Source organism: Pristiophorus japonicus, chromosome 17 (assembly GCF_044704955.1).
Source record: "Pristiophorus japonicus isolate sPriJap1 chromosome 17, sPriJap1.hap1, whole genome shotgun sequence".
In the NCBI taxonomy this organism is placed as follows: domain Eukaryota; kingdom Metazoa; phylum Chordata; class Chondrichthyes; family Pristiophoridae; genus Pristiophorus; species Pristiophorus japonicus.
The window spans coordinates 56,493,284-56,511,784 of NC_091993.1; the positions used below are offsets into that span (position 1 = coordinate 56,493,284).

The 18,501-nt window shown below is 45.1% G+C and overlaps 1 long non-coding RNA gene across 1 annotated transcript in view; it reads right to left on the reverse strand.

Annotated features, from left to right (window-relative positions):
- Positions 1–4,791: 4,791 nt before the first annotated feature.
- LOC139227748 (uncharacterized) overlaps positions 4,792–18,501 on the reverse strand; it is a 56,328-nt gene continuing 42,618 nt past the window's right edge. Inside the window, exon 3 of the long non-coding RNA XR_011587461.1 lies at positions 4,792–4,922. This is a non-coding gene — a long non-coding RNA (uncharacterized lncRNA). The remainder of the gene's footprint in view (positions 4,923–18,501) is intronic.

The following is an 18,501-nucleotide window of genomic DNA, read 5'->3' on the forward strand; positions in this document are numbered from 1 at the left end:
CGTATATGGGCGAGTATCAGATTCTGCCGGCCGACGCACTGACCCTCAAGCCCTGTTTGCATACGTTCGGTGGTGGCATGTTTAAAAAAAATGAAAACTTACAGAATTCCATCAAACTTCCATGTACTGCGTTTTAAGGTAAAGAAATGTAATCTTTATTATGCATATTTAAGTGTTCTTCGTTCCCTCCATCATCATCATCATTGGCAGTCCCTCGGAATCGAGGAAAACTTACTTCCATTCTTAGCATGAGTCCTTAGGTGACTGAACAGTCCAATATGAGAACCACAGTCCCTGTCACAGGTGGGACAGACAGTCGTTAAGGGAAAGGATGAGTGGGGGACTGGTTTGCCGCATGCTCCTTCTGCTGCCTGCGCTTGATTTCTGCATGCTCTCGGCGATGAGACTTGAGGCGCTCAGTGCCCTCCAGATTGCACTTCCTCCACTTAGGGCAGTCTTGGGCCAGGATCTCCCAGGTGTCAGTGGGGATGTTGCAACTTTATCGGGGAGTCTTTGAGGGTGTCCTTGTAATGTTTCCTCTGCTCACCTTTGGCTTGTTTGCCGTGAATGAGTTCTGAGTAGAGCGCTTGCTTTGGGAATCTCGTGTCGGGCATGCGGACAATGTGGCCTGCCCAACAGAGCTGATCGAGTGTGGTCAGTGCTTCAATGCTGGGAATGTTGGCTTGGTCGAGGACGCTAATGTTGGTGCGTCTGTCCTCCCAGGGGATTTGTAGGATCTTGCGGAGACATCGTTGGTGGTATTTCTCCAGCGATTTGAGGTGTCTACTGTACGTGGTCCACATCTGAGCCATACAGGAGGGCGGGTATTACTGCAGCCCTGTCGCTCCCTCCAAAACTTCACTGAAAAACAATGGCGTCTTTCTGCACCGATTTTTCAACGTGCGCTGGTTTTTCTTAACTCACCAGAAGGTTTTTCGGGAGTGGTCACATATGCTGACCTAGGTGAAATTTTTGGGGGGCAAACTTACATAATTGAGAAAAACTGGCGCAGACATCAGGTTACGCCCCTATGACGCAAAAAAACCCAAAATTAAAAAAATCTTAACTGAGTTACGCTGGCGTACATTCATTGGGGAAACTTTAATTTTTTAACTTACGCTAAAAAAACGGCGCAAATCACTGGGGAAAATTGAGCCCTTAATGTGGTCTTAATTTATTATCAACAGCGACGATTGCAGATCCCAATTGTAAAGCTATGGCCATCTAAATAGAGCACTATCCTGTGGTTGGTTGTTAGGTTTGCAACTGAGTGGCTTGCGAGACGACCAGAGTCAACCACATTTAATGATTAATGAACCGGTTACATTTTTACAACAATCTGACAGCCTTGTGCTCACTTTTACTGGTAGCAGCTTTTTAAAAATGGAATTAAAATTCTCAAACTGCATGGTGGTGTGACAATTCCCATGCTCTGGGGAACACTAGTCCAGTAACATAGCCTCTACACTACCGTACCCAACTTAACTGATGAGCAGAGTAATTGCAATGGAGGTTGGGGCCACAGCAGAGGGAATTTACTGTGCATCTAACCTGAGCTATACCTTTTCTCAGACTTCAGTCTAATGAAGTGCACACACCCAAAACATCAAACCCTGCCTTTTCTCCTTATAGAGGAGGATTGACCTGCTGTGTATTTGTATTGTTTTGTGTTTTTAATTCCCAATTTCTACCTCTGACAGCAATGCTCCACCTGGCCGTGCTTGATGGAGAGGCTGATGAGAAGTGGGAATTGTTTCATCAGCACAAAAACAAAACATTGGCATTCCACAGATAAAGTAAAACTAAAGGACATGAGATAATCTAAAGTGGGTGGAGGTGCGAGATGAATGGAGACTGCAACTAAGAGGAGCGATGAAATGGAGCCTCCTTCAGGGACCCAGCTTGGGCCAGGTGTTGCTATGGAAATGGCCCATGGTGCTCGGCCCTGGTCTGGATTCCATGGCAGCCTCTGGTGCCAGGTGAACCATAGCTGATCAGGGTCTCCTCCCCTCCTTCCCCCCACTTCGCCATGATCAGGTTGAACATAGTCATGACCCAAGCCAAGAATTTCTTCAGGAGACAGTGGTCGTCGGAGGGACAGGGCCATTGAGCACCAATTTCTCACTGCACAGGTGCAGGGAGGGAGAGTGTGAAACCAAATAAATTCAGGCCAGATTCAGGCACAAGAACAGTGAGAGCAGTCTGTGGCAGGCCCAGAGCTCAGGCGAGGCAGGGGTAGAGCCCATTCCTTTCATCGGAACTCTTAAGTATGGAAGAACTCCGCAAGACTGAGTACTGCGAGCTAAAACTGATGTGATCTTAGTCTCTTTAATACCACTCCAGAGTGCCTAAGCAGCATGGCAGACCTTTTATATTCTCTTGCACAAGGTGTGCAGGTGACCCTTGGGCCTCCAACAGTTCTGCCCTCTGGTGGCAAGTCTTACACAGTTACAATGTTTACATACATAACAGGAACAACACGACTCAGAAACACTTTATGCTGAAATGTAAAGAACGAGTCTAATTCAGTCTGCAACTGGTAACACGATTGAACTAAATGAAAATACATCATTGTCTCACGGTCACATGACCAGTGAGTGAAAGTCACTAATCCTGAGAAATGTGAAGCTTCTTTTAATAAATTAAATTTTCCATTTTTTTTTAAATGTCAGGCTGTACCACAGAAATGAGGCTCCTTCCCTTCAGTTTTTTAAATCCCCCCCACAAGTCCTTTGGGAAGAGTACATAAGAACATAAGAAATAGGAGCAGGAGTAGGCCATAAGGCCCCTCGAGCCTGCTCCGCCATTTAATAAGATCATGGGTTGATCCGATCATGGACTCAGCTCCACTTCCCCGCCCGCTCCCCATAACCCCTTATACCCTTATCGTTTAAGAAACTGTCTATTTCTGTCTTAAATTTATTCAATGGTCTTGCTTCCACAGCTCTCTGAGGCAGCGAATTCCACAGATTTACAACCCACTGAGAGAAGAGATTTCTCATCTCAGTTTTAAATAGGCGGCCCCTTATTCTAAGATTATGCCCACTAGTTCTAGTCTCTCCCATCAGTGGAAACATCCTCTCTGCATCCACCTTGTCAAGCCCCCTCATAATCTTATACGTTTCGATAAGATCACCTCTCATTCTTCTGAATTCCAATGAGTAGAGGCCCAACCTACTCAACCTTTCCTCATGACAACCCCCTCATCTCCAGAATCAATCTAGTGAACCTTCTCTGAACTGCCTCCGAAGCATTATATCCTTTCGTAAATATGGAAACCAAAACTGCACTCAGTATTCCAGGTGTGGCCTCACCAATACCCTGTATAGTTGGAGCAAGACTTCCCTGATATATACTCCATCCCCTTTGCAATAAAGGCCATAATTCCATTGCCTTTCCTGATCATTTGCTGTACCTGCATGCTATCCTTTTGTGTTTCATGCACAAGTACCCCCAGGTCACTCTGCACCTCAGCATTTTGTAATCTCTCTCCATTTAAATTATAATTTGCTTTTTTATTTTTTCTGCCGAAGTGGATAACCTCACACCTTCCCACATTATACTCCATCTGCCAAATGTTTGCCCACTCACTTAGCCTGTCTATATCCCTTTGCAGATTTCTTGTGTCCTCCTCACAATTTGCTTTCCCACCCATCTTTGTATCATCAGCAAACTTGGCTACATTACACTCAGTCCCTTTATCCAAGTCATTAATATAGATTGTAAATAGTTGAGGACCCAGCACCGATCCCTGCGGCACCCCACTAGTCACTGTTTGTCAACCGGAAAATGACCCATTTATCCCGACTCTCTGTTTTCTGTTAGTTAGCCAATCCTTTATCCATGCTAATATATTGCCCCCAACCCCGTGAGCTTTTATCTTGTGCAGTAACCTTTTATGTGGCACCTTATCGAATGCCTTCTGGAAATCCAAATACACCACATCCACTGGTTCCCCCTTATCCACCCTGCTCATTACATCCTCAAAGATCATGCTCAATCGGCTCCAGTGGGCTGGCCACGTAGTCCGAATGCCTGATACAAGGCTCCTAAAACAGGCACTCTACTCCGAGCCCCGTCACGGCAAGTGAGCCCCAGGAGGGCAGAGAAAATGCTTCAAGGTCACCCTCAAAGCCTCCCTGAAAAAATGTAACATCCCCTTCAACACTTGGGAATCCCTGGCCCATGACTGCTCAAAGTGGAAGAGAAGCACGCGGGAAGGCACCGAACACAGAGTCTCTTTGTCAAGAGCATGCGATAGGAAGGAGCGTACGACAAACCAAGCACTCCACCCACCCGTCCCTTCAACCACCATCTGCCCCTTCTGTGGCAGAGTCTGTAGATCCTGCATAGGACTCATCAGCCACCTGAGAACTCATGGAAGCAAGTCATCCTCGACTCCAAGGGACTGCCAAAGAAGAAGATAACAATGACAACACTTCAAAAAGTACTTCACTGGCTGTAAAGGACTTTGGGAAGTCTCGAGGTGGTGAAAGGCGCGATAGAAATGTAAGTCTTTTTTTTTTATGAGAGCAGAGGAGAAAACAAGCAGCTGGAAAAAACTTCCATTTCAAGTATTGTTAGTGAAGCGACTAAAATGAGTCATTAGACAACATTGTTATTCGAGCTGGATGCATTTCATGTACCTGTTGGTCTTTTCTCGACCACAACACTAGGCTTTGAATAGGTGCCAGACATTCTTGTCTCTTATGAATTGTCTGTTTCTTGGCTCCCAGTATCTGCCGTTGCTCCGTGGTAGCTCTCTCGCCTCTGGCTTCAATCCCACTCCAGATATATTCCAGGCTGATATTCCAGAGCAGTACTGAGGGAGCACTGCACTGTCAGAGGTGCCGTCTTTCGGATGAGACATTAAACTGAGGCCCCGTGTGCTCTCTCAGGTGGATGTAAACGATCCCATGGCACTATTCAAAGAAGAGAAAGTGGGCTGGATTTTTATATGGAAGGTGGGTTGGGGGTGGGGGAGATCCAATCTTTCTTCAGAAAACAGTGATCGTCATTGAGCTTGTCTTCCTAATTTCCCACTGCCAGGTCAGAGAGCGAGAGCCCTGCCAACTTTAATAAGATCAACAGAATGGAGGTTGAAAAAAAGGTTTCCATGCTTATATTAACTTCCTATCTCCTGGCAGTAAATCTCTCTGTACCCTCTCCAAAGCCTTCACAGCCTTCCTAAAGTGCGGTGCCCAGAATTGGACACAATACTCCAGCTGGGGCCAAACTAGTGTTTTATATGGGTTTAGCATAACTTCCTGGCTTTTGTGCTCTATGTCTCTGTTCATACGCTTTCTTAATTGCTTTGTTAACCTGTCCTGCCACCTTCAAAGATTTGTGCAGAAGTACCCCCCAGGTCTCTCTGTTCATGCACCCCCTTTAAAACTGTACCATTTAGTGTGCATGGTCCCTCCTCATTTTTACTTCCAAAATGTTTCACCTCACACTTCTCTGCATTAAATTTCATCTGCCATATGTCCACATTCCACCAGCCTGTCTATGCCTATTGAAATGTATTACTCTCTTTCTCACTGTTTACTATACTTCCAAGTTTCATGACATCTACAAATTTCAAAATTATGCCTTGTACCCCCAAGTCTAAGTCATTAATGTATATCAAAATCAGCAGTACTGAACCTTGGGGCTCGCCACTGTATACCTCCCACTGTCTGAGAAACAGCCATTCCTTACAACTCTCTACTTTCTATCCCTTAGCCAATTTTGTATCCATGCTGCTACTGCAGCATCTGAATGTCCATATACACAACCTCAACTGCACTGTCCTCATTCACTCTCTGTTACCTCCTCAAACAAATCAATCCAGTTAGTCAAATATGATTTGCCCGTAACAAATCTGTGCTGGCTCTCCTTTATGAGTTCTTGCTTGTCCAAGTGGCTGTTAATTTTCTCCCGGATTATTGTGTCTAAAAGCTTCCCACCACCGACATTAAAGTGTCTGGTCTGTAATTGCCAGGTTTATCCTTCTCTTTTTTAAACAAGGGTGTAACATTTCCAATCCCCCAGTCATCTGGCACCAGCCCCGTATCTAAGGAGGATTAGAAGATTGTGGCCAGCACCTTTGCAATGTCTACCCTTACTTCCCTAAAACTATGGTTCATATCAGTTAATAATTCTATTATAAAGTAGAGTTTATTATGTGTACAATGGCAAGAGCATTTCTTTGTGGCACTGGACTGACAATGCACTGGTTCATAATCAGAGTTCAGAATTGATTGCCAAAGTTTCAATTCATTGAATACAAACCAGATGTAAACCGAAACAGCATACATTCACGGATAAGAATATGGGAATGCATATCCCAGACAAATGCATACAAGATAGCGCACAAGCTGGAGTTGGTTACACAGGATAATACAGACTAGTGCCTGGTTTGCCTTTTTTATGGCCTTGTTAACCTGTGTCGCTAATTTTAGTGATTTGTGTATTTGTATTCAGAGATCCCTTTGTTCCTCTACCGACCCAGACTCGCACCCTCCAAGTAATAAGTGACCTCCCTATTCTTTCTACCAAAATGTAATACCTCACAATGTTGAACTTCATTTAGAAACAAAGAAACATAGAAAATAAATGCAGGAGTAGGTTATTCGGCCCTTCGAGCCTGCACCACCATTCAATAAGATCATGGCTGATCATTCCCTCAGTACCGGCTTTCTCTCCATACCCCTTGATCCCTTTAGCCGTAAGGGCCATATCTAACTCCCTCTTGAATATATCCAATGAACTGGCATCAACAATTCTCTGCGGCAGGGAATTCCACAGGTTAACAACTCTCTGAGAGAAGAAGTTTCTCCTCATCTCAGTCCTAAATGGCTTACCCCTTATCCTTAGACTGTGTCCCCTGGTTCTGGACTTCCCCAACATCGGGAACATTCTTCCCGCATCTAACCTGTCCAGACCCATCAGAATCTTATACGTTTCTATGAGATCCCCTCTCATCCTTCTAAACTCCAGTGAATAAAGGCCCAGTTGATCCAGTCTCTCCTCATATGACACTCCACCCATTCCTGGAATAAGTCTGGTGAACCTTCACTGCACTCCCTCAATAGCAAGAATGTCCTTCCTCAGATTAGGAGACCAAAACTGTACACAATATTCCAGGTGAGGCCTCACTAAGGTCCTGTATAACTGCAGCAAGACCTCCCTGCTCCTATACTCAAAGCCCCTAGCTATGAAGGCCAACATACCATTTGCCTTCTTCACCGCCTGCTGTTCCCGAATGCCCACATTCAGTGACTGATAAACCATGACACCCAGGTCTCGTTGCACCTCCCGTTTTCCTAATCTGCCGCCATCCAGATAATATTCTGCCTTCGTGTTTTTGCCCCCAAAATGGATAACTTCACATTTATCCATATTATACTGCATCTGCCATGCATTTGCCCACTCACCTAAATTGTCCAAGTCACTGTGCAGCCTCTTAGCGTCCTCCTCACAGCTCACACCGCCACCCAGTTTGTCATCCGCAAATTTGGAGATATTACACTCTATTCGTTTATCTAAATCGTTAATGTATATTGTAAAGAGCTGGGGTCCCAACACTGAGCCCGACGCCACTCCACTAGTCACTGCCTGCCATTCTGAAAATGACCCATTTATCCCAACTCTCTGCTTCCTGTCTGCCAACCAATTCTCTATCCATGTCAGTACATTACCCCCAATACCATGCGCTTTGATTTTGCACACCAATCTCTTGTGCAGGACTTTGTCAAAAGCCTTTTAAAAGCCCAAATACACTGGTTGTCCCTTGTCCACTCTGCTAGTTACATCCTCAAATAATTCCAGAAGATTCGTCAAGCATGATTTCCCTTTCAGAAATCCATGCTGACTTGGTCCGATCCTGTCACTGCTTTCCAAATGCGCTGCTATTTCATCCTTAATGATTGATTCCAACATATTCCCCACTACTGATGTCAGGCTAACCAGTCGATAATTACCCGTTTTCTCTCTCCCTCCTTTTTTAAAAAGTGGGGTTACATTAGCTACCCTCCAGTCCATAGGAACTGATCCAGAGTCGATAGACTGTTGGAAAATGATCACCAATGCATCCACTATTTCTAGGGCCACTTCCTTAAGTACTCTGGGATGCAGACTATCAGGCCCCGGGGATTTATCGGCCTTCAATCCCATCAATTTCCCTAACATAATTTTCCGCCAGTAAGGATATCCTTCAGTTCCTCCTTCTCACTAGACCCACTGTCCCCTAGTACAATCGGAAGGTTATTTGTCTTCCTTTGTGAAGACAGAACCGAATTATTTGTTCAATTGATCTGCCATTTCTTTAGTCCCCATTATAAATTCACCCGAATCCAACAGCAAGTGTCCTACGTTTGTCTTCACTAATCTTTTTCTCTTCACATATTTATAGAAGCTTTTGCAGTCAGTTTTTATGTTCCCTGCAAGCTTCCTCTCGTACTCTATTTTCCCCTTCTTAATTAAATCCTTAGTCTTCCTCTGTTGAATTCTAAATTTCTCCCAGTCCTCAAGTTTGTTGCTTTTTCTAGCCAAATTATATGCCTCTTCCTTGGCTTAACACTATCCTTAATTTTCCCTGTTAGCCATGGTTGAGCCACCTTCCCCGTTTTATTTTTACTCCAGACAGGGATGTACAATTGCTGAACTTCATCCATGTGATCTTTAAATGTTTGCCATTGCTTATCCATCATCAACCCTTTATGTATCCTCCATCTTAATAAAGAATTCTACCATATTATGGTCACTCTTCCCCAAGGGGCCTCGCACAACAAGATTGCTAATTAGTCCCTTCTCATTACACATCACCCAGTCTAGGATGGCCAGCTCTCTAGTTGGTTCCTCGACATATTGGTCTAGAAAACCATCCTTAATACACTCCAGGAAATCCTCCTCTACTGCATTGCTACCAGTTTGGTTCGCCCAATCAATATGTAGATTAAAGTCGCCCATGATAACTGCTGTACCTTTATTGCACACATCCCTTATTTCTTGTTTGATGCTGTCCCCAACCTTACTACTACTGTTTGGTGGTCTGTACACAACTCCCACTCGAGTTTTCTGCCCTTTGGAATTCCGCAGCTCCAACCATACCGATTCCACATCATCCAGGCTAATGTCCCTCCTTCCTATTGCATTAATTTCCTCTTTAACCAGCAACGCCACCCCACCTCCTTTTCCTTTTTGTCTATCCTTCCTAAATGTTGAATACCCCTGGATGTTGAGTTCCCAGCCTTGGTCACCCTGGAGCCATGTCTTCGTGATGCCAATGACATCATACCCATTAATTGCTATCTGCGCAGTTAATTCGTCCACCTTATTCCAAACACTCCTCGCATTGAGTCACAGAGCCCTCAGGCTTGTCTTTCTAACACACTTTGCCCCTTTAGAATTTTTCTGTAATGTGGCCCTTTTTGCTTTTTGCCTTTGGTTTCTCTGCCCTCCACTTTTACTATTCTCCTTTCTATCTTTTGCTTCTGACTCCATTTTGTTTCCCTCTGTCTCCCTGCATAGGTTCCCATCCCCCTGCCATATTAGTTTAACTCTTCCCCAACAGCACTAGCAAACACTCCCCCTAGGACATTGGTTCCAGTCCTGCCCAGGTGCAGACCGTCCGGTTTGTATTGGTCCCACCTCCCCCAGAACCGGTTCCAATGTCTCAGGAATTTGAATCCCTCCCTTCCGCACCACTGCTCAAGCCACGTATTCATCTGAGCTATCCTGCAATTCCTACTCTGCCAATTATATGCCCATTTTGCAAGTTTATTAATGTGCTCCTGTAATTTGTTGCAGTCCTCAGTATTGACTAACCCACCCCAAATTTGGTGTCATCCGACATCCAGTCCTGGAAGAGCCACAATTTCCTTCAGTTAAACATTGGGAAGATTAAAGCCAAGCCATCATATTTGCCCCCACTCACAAATTCATTCCCTCACCAATGATCCCATTTCCCTCCCTCAGGTTGGAAATGGGATCAGGTTGAAACAGGCGGTTCTCAACATTGGCGTCCTATTTAATCCTGACTCAATATCCACTCCATCACAAAGGTTGCCTACATCACCCATCTCAGCCACTCCCTCAGTTCATATGTTTCTGAAGCCATCATACATGCTTTTGTCACCTCCATTGTTCTCCTCACTAGCCTCCCATTCTCCAAACTTCAGCTCGTCCAAAGCTCTGAGCCCGTATCCTAACCTGCACCATGTCCCGCTCACCCATCACTGTGTTCACTGCTATATATTGGCTGCCAGTCCCTCAATGCTTCCGATCCAAAACAAGGTCCGTGCAGCAGAGCTGGTCTTCAGTCGTCTTGGTTAATCCTTGCCACTGGACCAAGACCTAGCTCTGTCAAGCACGTGTGGTGGCTAGTGTGCAACGGCCACCCCACATTAAAAAAATTCACACACAGGCATCTTCCACCCTTCAGGATGAAGTTTGTGACCTGGAATATTGGGTCCTTCATTGAAACACCTGTGAACTCATCCTTTTTTGGCATGGAAGCAAGTCATCCTCGGTACGAGGGAGCACCGATGATGATGATGACAGACTGGAGTGCGTTGCACAGGATAATACAGACTGGAGTGCGTTACACAGGATAATACAGACTGGAGGTTGTTACACCGAATAATACAGACTGGAGTGTGTTACACAGGATAATACACTGGCTGGAGTGTATTACACAGGATAATACAGTGTGGAGTGTGTTAGATGGGATAATACAGACTGGAGCGTGTTACGCAGGATAATACAGACTGGAGCGTGTTACGCAGGATAATACAGACTGGAGCGTGTTACGCAGGATAATACAGACTGGAGCGTCTTATGCAGGATAATACACACTGGAGCGTGTTACGCAGGATAATACAGATTGGGGTGTGTTACGCGGATAATACAGACTGGAGTGTGTTACGCAGGATAATACAGACTGGAGTGTGTTACACAGGATAATACAGACTGGAGTGTGTTACACAGGATAATACAGACTGGAGTGTGTTACACAGGATAATATAGACTGGAGTGTGTTACACAGGATAATACACAGGCTGGAGTTCACCATCCACCTAATACTGGCTAATGCTGTCCACAACCAGCCAATGTTAAGTTAAAAGGAAAATCCTGAGCCAAGAGCTCTGAGCATAAACCTCAATATGAAGTGCCCCAAATTTGTCCAATTCTTGGCCTGGTAAAGATGAGCAGGGAGTTTGTCAGGCTGTCTTTTTATCTGTCCCATAAGGGGAAACGTCAGACATGGATTGTCCTTGGAAATCATCCGCAACACACCCTGGGCAAACCCCCTCAATGTACCCTAGATTGGTGCCAAGTGTCACATCACCCTGTGAATCACCATCCATCTGTGGTTAGACATCCAATCACAGAACACTCAGACAAGGGCAAAGGTCTCCCTTTCAAAGGAAGGAAGAATGGAGGCAATGGGGACAGACATACTAATGATGCACCCTCTGCTACTGAGGGACCAACCTTCTAAAGTGAAGCACAACATCTTCTAACAGTATAAACAAAAAGTAAAATACTGGATACCCTGTACTGGATATCTGCAGCAAAAACAGAGAATGCTGGAAACTCTCAGCAAGTCGAGCAGCAGCTGTGAAGAGAACAGAGGAGGTAACTTTTCAAGTGTAGACCCTTAGTCAGAACTGTTAGAAATTACAATGAACAGCATTTAAAAAGGAACAAAGCAGAGTAAAGGGGAAGTGGAAAACACACATGCATGTACCCACAGCCACATACACACATATCCAGACACCTACACACACCCACAAGAAAAGGATGTAAAGTACTTCAGCGGAAAATGTTAAATGATAGAACGATATTGTATGAGACAATAGAAGGCATACTGAGTGAAATCAAAGAAATAAAATACATGAATGAGACATGGAGAATGTGAAAATAGCTGAATGAGCTGGAGGATGAGGCACCTAAAAATGGAAACATGAAAAACTGGCAAAGAGGACCAGGTTTCAGTAACTCAGGACCTTGGGAGAAGAAAAACGCTGGTCTCCACTGAGGGTACTGACAACTCAGTCAGCAGAGTGTTCTGGCCAACACCGTCACCAACCCATCCTACACTTCCTCCCAAACACAAGGTGGGAGCTATAGCAAAAGACTGAAACTATTAAGTCAATATTAAGGCCAGAGGGATGCAAAGTCCATAATAGAAGGCCTCAGGCTTGTGTGGATCTTCATTAGATCAGTGGAGAAGGTCAAAGTCAGAGGTGTGTGATTGGGAGTGGGAGTGAGATGGCAAGTGACAGGGATCTCAGGCCCACATGGATTGGAGGTGTTCAGCAAACTCGTCAATAATCTGCATTTGGTCTTCTCAATGTAGAGGATAGTGCACCATGAGTAGTAAATACAAGTTGGGAGAAGAAATGTTTGAGGTCTTGGACAAAGGGAAGGAGAGCAGACAGTAGGGGTGATTAGCCCCTCCGGAGCGTGGAGCAGGGAAGGGAGGGGAGGGGAAGATGTAGTTGTAGTGGGATCATGTGATGGAGGTGCCAGATCGGTTGAATACTGAGGCTGCTAGGCAGAAAGTAAAGACCAAGGCAACCCTGCCACTGTTGTGAGAGGCTGGGTGTGGGGAAAGAGGTGTGGGCTGAAGCACAGGAAATAGGACAAACTCGGACTAAGTTTGTATCTACCACAGTTGAGGGGAATCCTTGACTGAGAAAACAGGAGGCCATTTTAGAAGTTCTGGAAGCGGAGAAGGTGGCATTGTGAGAAGATACGACGGAGAAACTGTTTGAAAGCAATGGAGGCAGGGTGGAAAGAAGTATAATCCAGATTGATATGGGAGCCTGTGCGCTTATAACTGATGTCAGTGGAAAGCCCCTCCACAGAGATTGAAGGAAAAAAAGACTTGGATTTATATAGTGCCTTTCGCAACCATGGGACATCTCAAAACGCTTTATAGCCAATGTGGGAAACACAGCAGCCAATTTGTGCACAAGCAAGCACCCACAAACAGCAATGTGATAATGATCAGATAATCTGTTATTTTGTTATGTTGATTGAAGGGTAAATATTGACCAGGACACCAGGGATAACTCCACTGCTCTTCTTCGAAATAGTGCCAGGGGATCTTTTACGTCCACTTGAGCAAACGGGGCTTCGGTTTAATGTCTCATCCAAAAGACGGCACCTCCGATAGCGCCCACTCAGCACTGCACTGGGAGTGTCAGCTTCGATTTTTGTGCTCAAGTCCCTGCTGACTCATAGACGAGACTGCTACCCACTGAGCCATATCTGACACTGACACTTTGAGGGAAATCAGAACCGGGCCATATAAAGGTAAGGGATGGTGGAAATTTTAAGCATAATTGACATTCAGGGTGAGAGCAGGAAGTAGCACCGACAGAGTTATCAATATAAAGGAAAGAGATCAGGGAGAGGAGCCAGTAGGAGTGGAACAAAGAGTGTTCGACATATCCTATAAAAAAGACAGGCATAGCTAGGACCCAAGTATGATCTCATAGCAACATCTTTTATCTGGAGGAACTGAGTGCAGTTAAAGGGAAAGTTTTTCTGTCTGAGAACAAGTTCTGCCAGACAGAGGATGGGAGCTGGTTTGGCTACTGTTCAAAGAAAGTAAGAAATGAAGGTGCAGAGGGATTGTACGTCCATCGTAAACATATGGTGGAGGAGTGCTACCTTGGAGGAACTAGTGAGAATCTAGTGAGAAGGAGGAACTGAAGGATATCCTTATTAGGCGGGAAATTGTGTTCGGGAAATTGATGGGATTGAAGGCCGATAAATCCCCGGCCTGATAGTCTGTATCCCAGAGTATTTAAGGAAGAGGCCCTAGAAATAGTGGATGCATTGGTGATCATTTTCCAACAGTCTCTCGACTCTGGATCAGTTCCTATGGACTGGAGGGTAGCTAATGTAACACCACTTTTTAAAAAAGGAGGGAGAGAGAAAACGGGTAATTATAGACCAGTTAGCCTGACATCAGTAGTGGGGAAAATGTTGGAATCAATCATTAAGGATGAAATAGCAGCGCATTTGGAAAGCAGTGACAGGATCGGTCCAAGTCAGCATGGATTTATGAAAGGGAAATCATGCTTGACAAATCTTCTGGAATTTTTTGAGGATGTAACTAGCAGAGTGGACAAGGGAGAACCAGTGGATGTGGTGTATTTGGACTTTCAAAAGGCTTTTGACAAGGTCCCGCACAAAAGATTGGTGTGCAAAATCAAAGCACATGATATTGGGGGTAATGTACTGACGTGGATAGAGAACTGGTTGGCAGACAGGAAGCAGAGAGTCGGGATCCTTTTCAGAATGGCAGGCAGTGACTAGTAGATTGCCGCAGGGCTCGGTGCTGGGACTCCAGCTTTTTACAATATACATCAATGATTTAGATGAAGGAATTGAGTGTAATATCTCCAAGTTTGCAGATGACACTAAACTGGGTGGTGGTGTGAGCTGTGAGGAGGATGCAAAGAGGCTGTAGGATGATTTGGACAGTTTAGGTGAGTGGGAAAATGCATGGCAGATGCAGTATAATGTGGATAAATGTGAGGTTATCCACTTTGGGGGCAAAAACACGAAGGCAGAATATTATCTGAATGGCAGATTAGGAAAAGGGGAGGTGCAACGAGACCTGGGTCTCATGGTTCATCAGTCATTGAAAATTGGCATGTAGGTACAGCAGGCGGTGAAGAAGGCAAATGGTATGTTGGCCTTCATAGCTAGGGGATTTGAGTACAGGAGCAGGGAGGTCTTACTGCAGTTGTACAGGGCCTTGGTGAGGCCTCACCTGGAATATTGTGTTTAGTTTTGGTCTCCTAATCTGAGGAAGGACGTTCTTGCTATTGAGGGAGTGCAGCAAAGGTTCACCAGACTGATTCTAGGGATGGCTGGACTAACATATGAGGAGAGACTGGATCAACCGGGCCTTTATACACTGGAGTTTAGAAGGATGAGAGGGGATCTCATAGAAACGTATAAGATTTTCACGGGACTGGACAGGTTAGATGCGGGAAGAATGTTCCTGATGTTGGGGAAGTCCAGAACCAGGGGACATAGTCTTATGATAAGGGGTAGGCCATTTAGGAATAAGATGAGAAACTTCTTCACTCAGAGAGTTGTTAACCTGTGGAATTCCCTACCGCAGAGAGTTGTTGATGCCAGTTCATTGGATATATTCAAGAGGGAGTTAGATATGGCCCTTGCGGCTAAAAGGATCAAGGGGTATGGAGAGAAAGCCGGAAAAGGGTACTGAGGGAATGATCAGCCATGATCTTATTGAATGGTGGTGCAGGCTCGAAGGGCCGAATGGCCTGCTCCTGCACCTATTTTCTATGTTTCCATGTTTCTAAGTTCTTCCTTTCTTTGGCTTGCAGTCAATTTTCATCTAATATGGTCCTGTGAAGCGACTTGGGATGATTTGCTATATTAAAGGTGCTATATAAATACACGTTGTTCTAACTGATCTTATATTCTGGAGATTTTCCCCACATGGCATCAAATCTCATAGTTCCTCAACTCCAGATAATCTGCTTCTACCTCTTCCCCAAGATACAGAAACAGGACTGTCCTTGTAGGCCAATTGTTGCAGCGTGCGTCTGTCCCACCAACTTACTTTATCCCTCGCTACCGAGCTACGTTTGTAACCCTTCTAATGTTCTGCCACTTTCATGAATTAGGGAAGTCCAAAACTAAGGACCTAATCGAGTCACTAATAAATCCAAAAAGGAATTCAGGAGAAACTTCTTTACTTAGAGAATGATTAGAATGTGGAACTCCCTACTACATGGAGTGTTTGAAGCGAATAGCATAGATACATTTAAGGGGAAGATAGATAAGTACATGAGAGAGAAAGAATGGCCCAGAAATCCCTCTCAAGGTCTTCCCGCAGGCAAAGCACTGAAGAATGGACAGAAAATGCGCACTTACCTGAAGCTGCTAGGCCCACTCAAGATCCTGGTCCGGAGGCCTCTCGTGACTGCAGGTCGCAGCGTGTTCACGTCGGGATGTCCGCAGGAGCCACATGGAACTGGACACCCAATCACTGGTAAGTATTTTCTCAATATTGCTATGAATGAGAAAAACCCCACAATACAGGGATAGAAATTAAAGTTGTTATAAATGTTTTGAAATGTTTTTAAAAAAAGTTAGGGTTAGGGTTTAAAATAACATTACCTGAGCGGGCAGGGTTTTAATATGTTTTTTAAATTTTATTTTAATCATATTTTTGATATGTTTTAAAACTCTTACGCCTGTAACAGTAGGCTATGCGTCTGCTTCTATCAGGCGCAGGAGTTTTGAGGACATTTGCCGGGCAGGATATGGGTAAATCCCGTAATCTTGCCCATGCAAATGTCCTCGCTCCCGATCTGCGGATCATCTGTCAAGCTCCAACTTGACAGATCGGAAAAGCCAGGTTTTATAGCGCATGCGCATTGCGCGCTGAAAACCAGCTTTTCCGATGCCTTCCTGGGTCCGTACACACTCCGTACAGATCCGGGAGGCCGGGATTTCTGGGCCAATATAGTGATAGGGTGAGATGAAGTAAGCTGGGAGAGGAGTTTCCTTTGAAGCATAGACACTGACGTGGACAAGTTGGGCCAAATGGCTTGTTGCTGTGCTTTAAATTCTATGTAATTCTATGTAATAAATTCTTTTTTTTGCCCAATCACCTTCTGTACTTCCTCATACAGTGGTCCAACCAGTACCCACCTCCTCCCCTTGGCACTTGTTCTCACCAGAAGCAACTTCTCTTTTAACTTCACTCAGTTCCTGCAGATAAAAGGTGCCACTATGGGCACCACCCACTACCATCGGCGATTTAACCATCTCCTGTTTGTCACTCAAGCACTTTATCGGTAATTCTATTCTTGTCTCGTGTGTGTGAGTTTCCGCGTGTGTGTGCGAGTGACCATGTGTGTGTGCGCGAGTGTGTGTGTGTGTGTCCGTGTGTGAGTGTGTGTCCCCGTGTGTGTGTGTCCGTGTGTGTGTGTGTGTCCGTGTGTGTGTGAGTGTGTGTGTGTGTGTTTCCCCTCCTTCTCTCTTTGTTCTGTTCCTTAGTAAATGCTGTTCACCTTTAATAATCTCCAGTTATGACGAAAGTCCACGCCTTTGTTCTCTGCCACACAAGCTCAGTGTTCCCAGCACACTCTTATTTTCTTCCTCTTCCCACAGTGCCCTCTGCAGGCAGTCAGGTGTCATGGAGGGATTAGCCATTTGACTTTTCAGTGTGAATTTAGTCATTCTTAATGGACATTCCCATCTAGTTTCAGCATTTGTTACCTATCCTTCCTCTACAGTCTCTCTTAGCATGGGTCAGGGGGTGAAGTACCTGTCAGAAAGGACCCAGCCTCCACTCTGTGCTTGTAGTCACAGTGTTGTTAAGTTTCTACACAGAGGGATCTCCCTGTTGTCGGCCACTGGGAAAGTCATTTCTAGAGTCCTCCTCTACCGTCTTCTCCCTGTGGCTGAGGAGCTCCTCCCGGAGTCACAGTGTGGATTCCATCCCCTACGGGGTACAACGGACATGATCTTTACAGCGTGACAACTGTCATGTCTCTCACACTACTGTATATAACTGTATCTTACCATGCTATACATGACTGTAACTAGATATGACCTGTAACCACAAGCATACTTTACCACCAGGGGTACACTTGCAGGAGACGCTGCATACTTGTTCCACACAGGTATATAAAGGCAGGTCTCAGGCAAGTGGGCACTCGAGAGCTGTGAAATAAAGGTGCAGGTCCAGAGTGACCTTGAATTCAGCATGTGCCTCGTGTAAGTCTGTACTGCAGGGTCAGGACTTTACAACAACTGCAAGAGAAATTCAGGGAACAGCACCGACCCTTGTACATGGCTTTCTTTGACCTTACAAAGGCCTTTGACGATGTTAAAAGTGCCGGCACAGGCACGATGGGCCAAATGGCCTCCTGTGCTGTGTGATTCTATGAAGACAATCTCCCATTTCAGAATTGAGATCAAAATCCATTTTAACAGTGGTTACAAAAGTAGGTGGAAGTCCAACAGGACCAAACATTCTTTTTTCATCACTGACCTAGTTAGGTGATGAATAGATTCACAACTTACATAAAACAATGAGGGGGCAACGTGTTTACAGAGCAATTTACAGCGTGGGATGGATGTAACAAGCTCGCAGCTAAATAAAGCCTCTGAAATGTATTGTAAGCAACATGAGTCACAAAGACGAAGCATGCTGCTGACTGTTCTTGGTTTGACGAACTGAAGCATCAGCTCAACTGGCCACGTACAAATAACATCACACACTGGAGGAAGCAGCACCTTACACAGTGTCAACAAGTAGCAGCTAAACTGGCTGTCTGAGACTGATTGGCCTCGATATTAACCCCCACCCTCCCGCAACAGGCGGGAGAGTGTGTGTGTGGGGTGGGTGTTAAAGACTTAAATATGGGGAACACGTCCCCAACATACCACGCACGCGCCCGCTGCTTTTTTTATGTTAAGTTCTTCAGCCATTTTCGGCCTCCT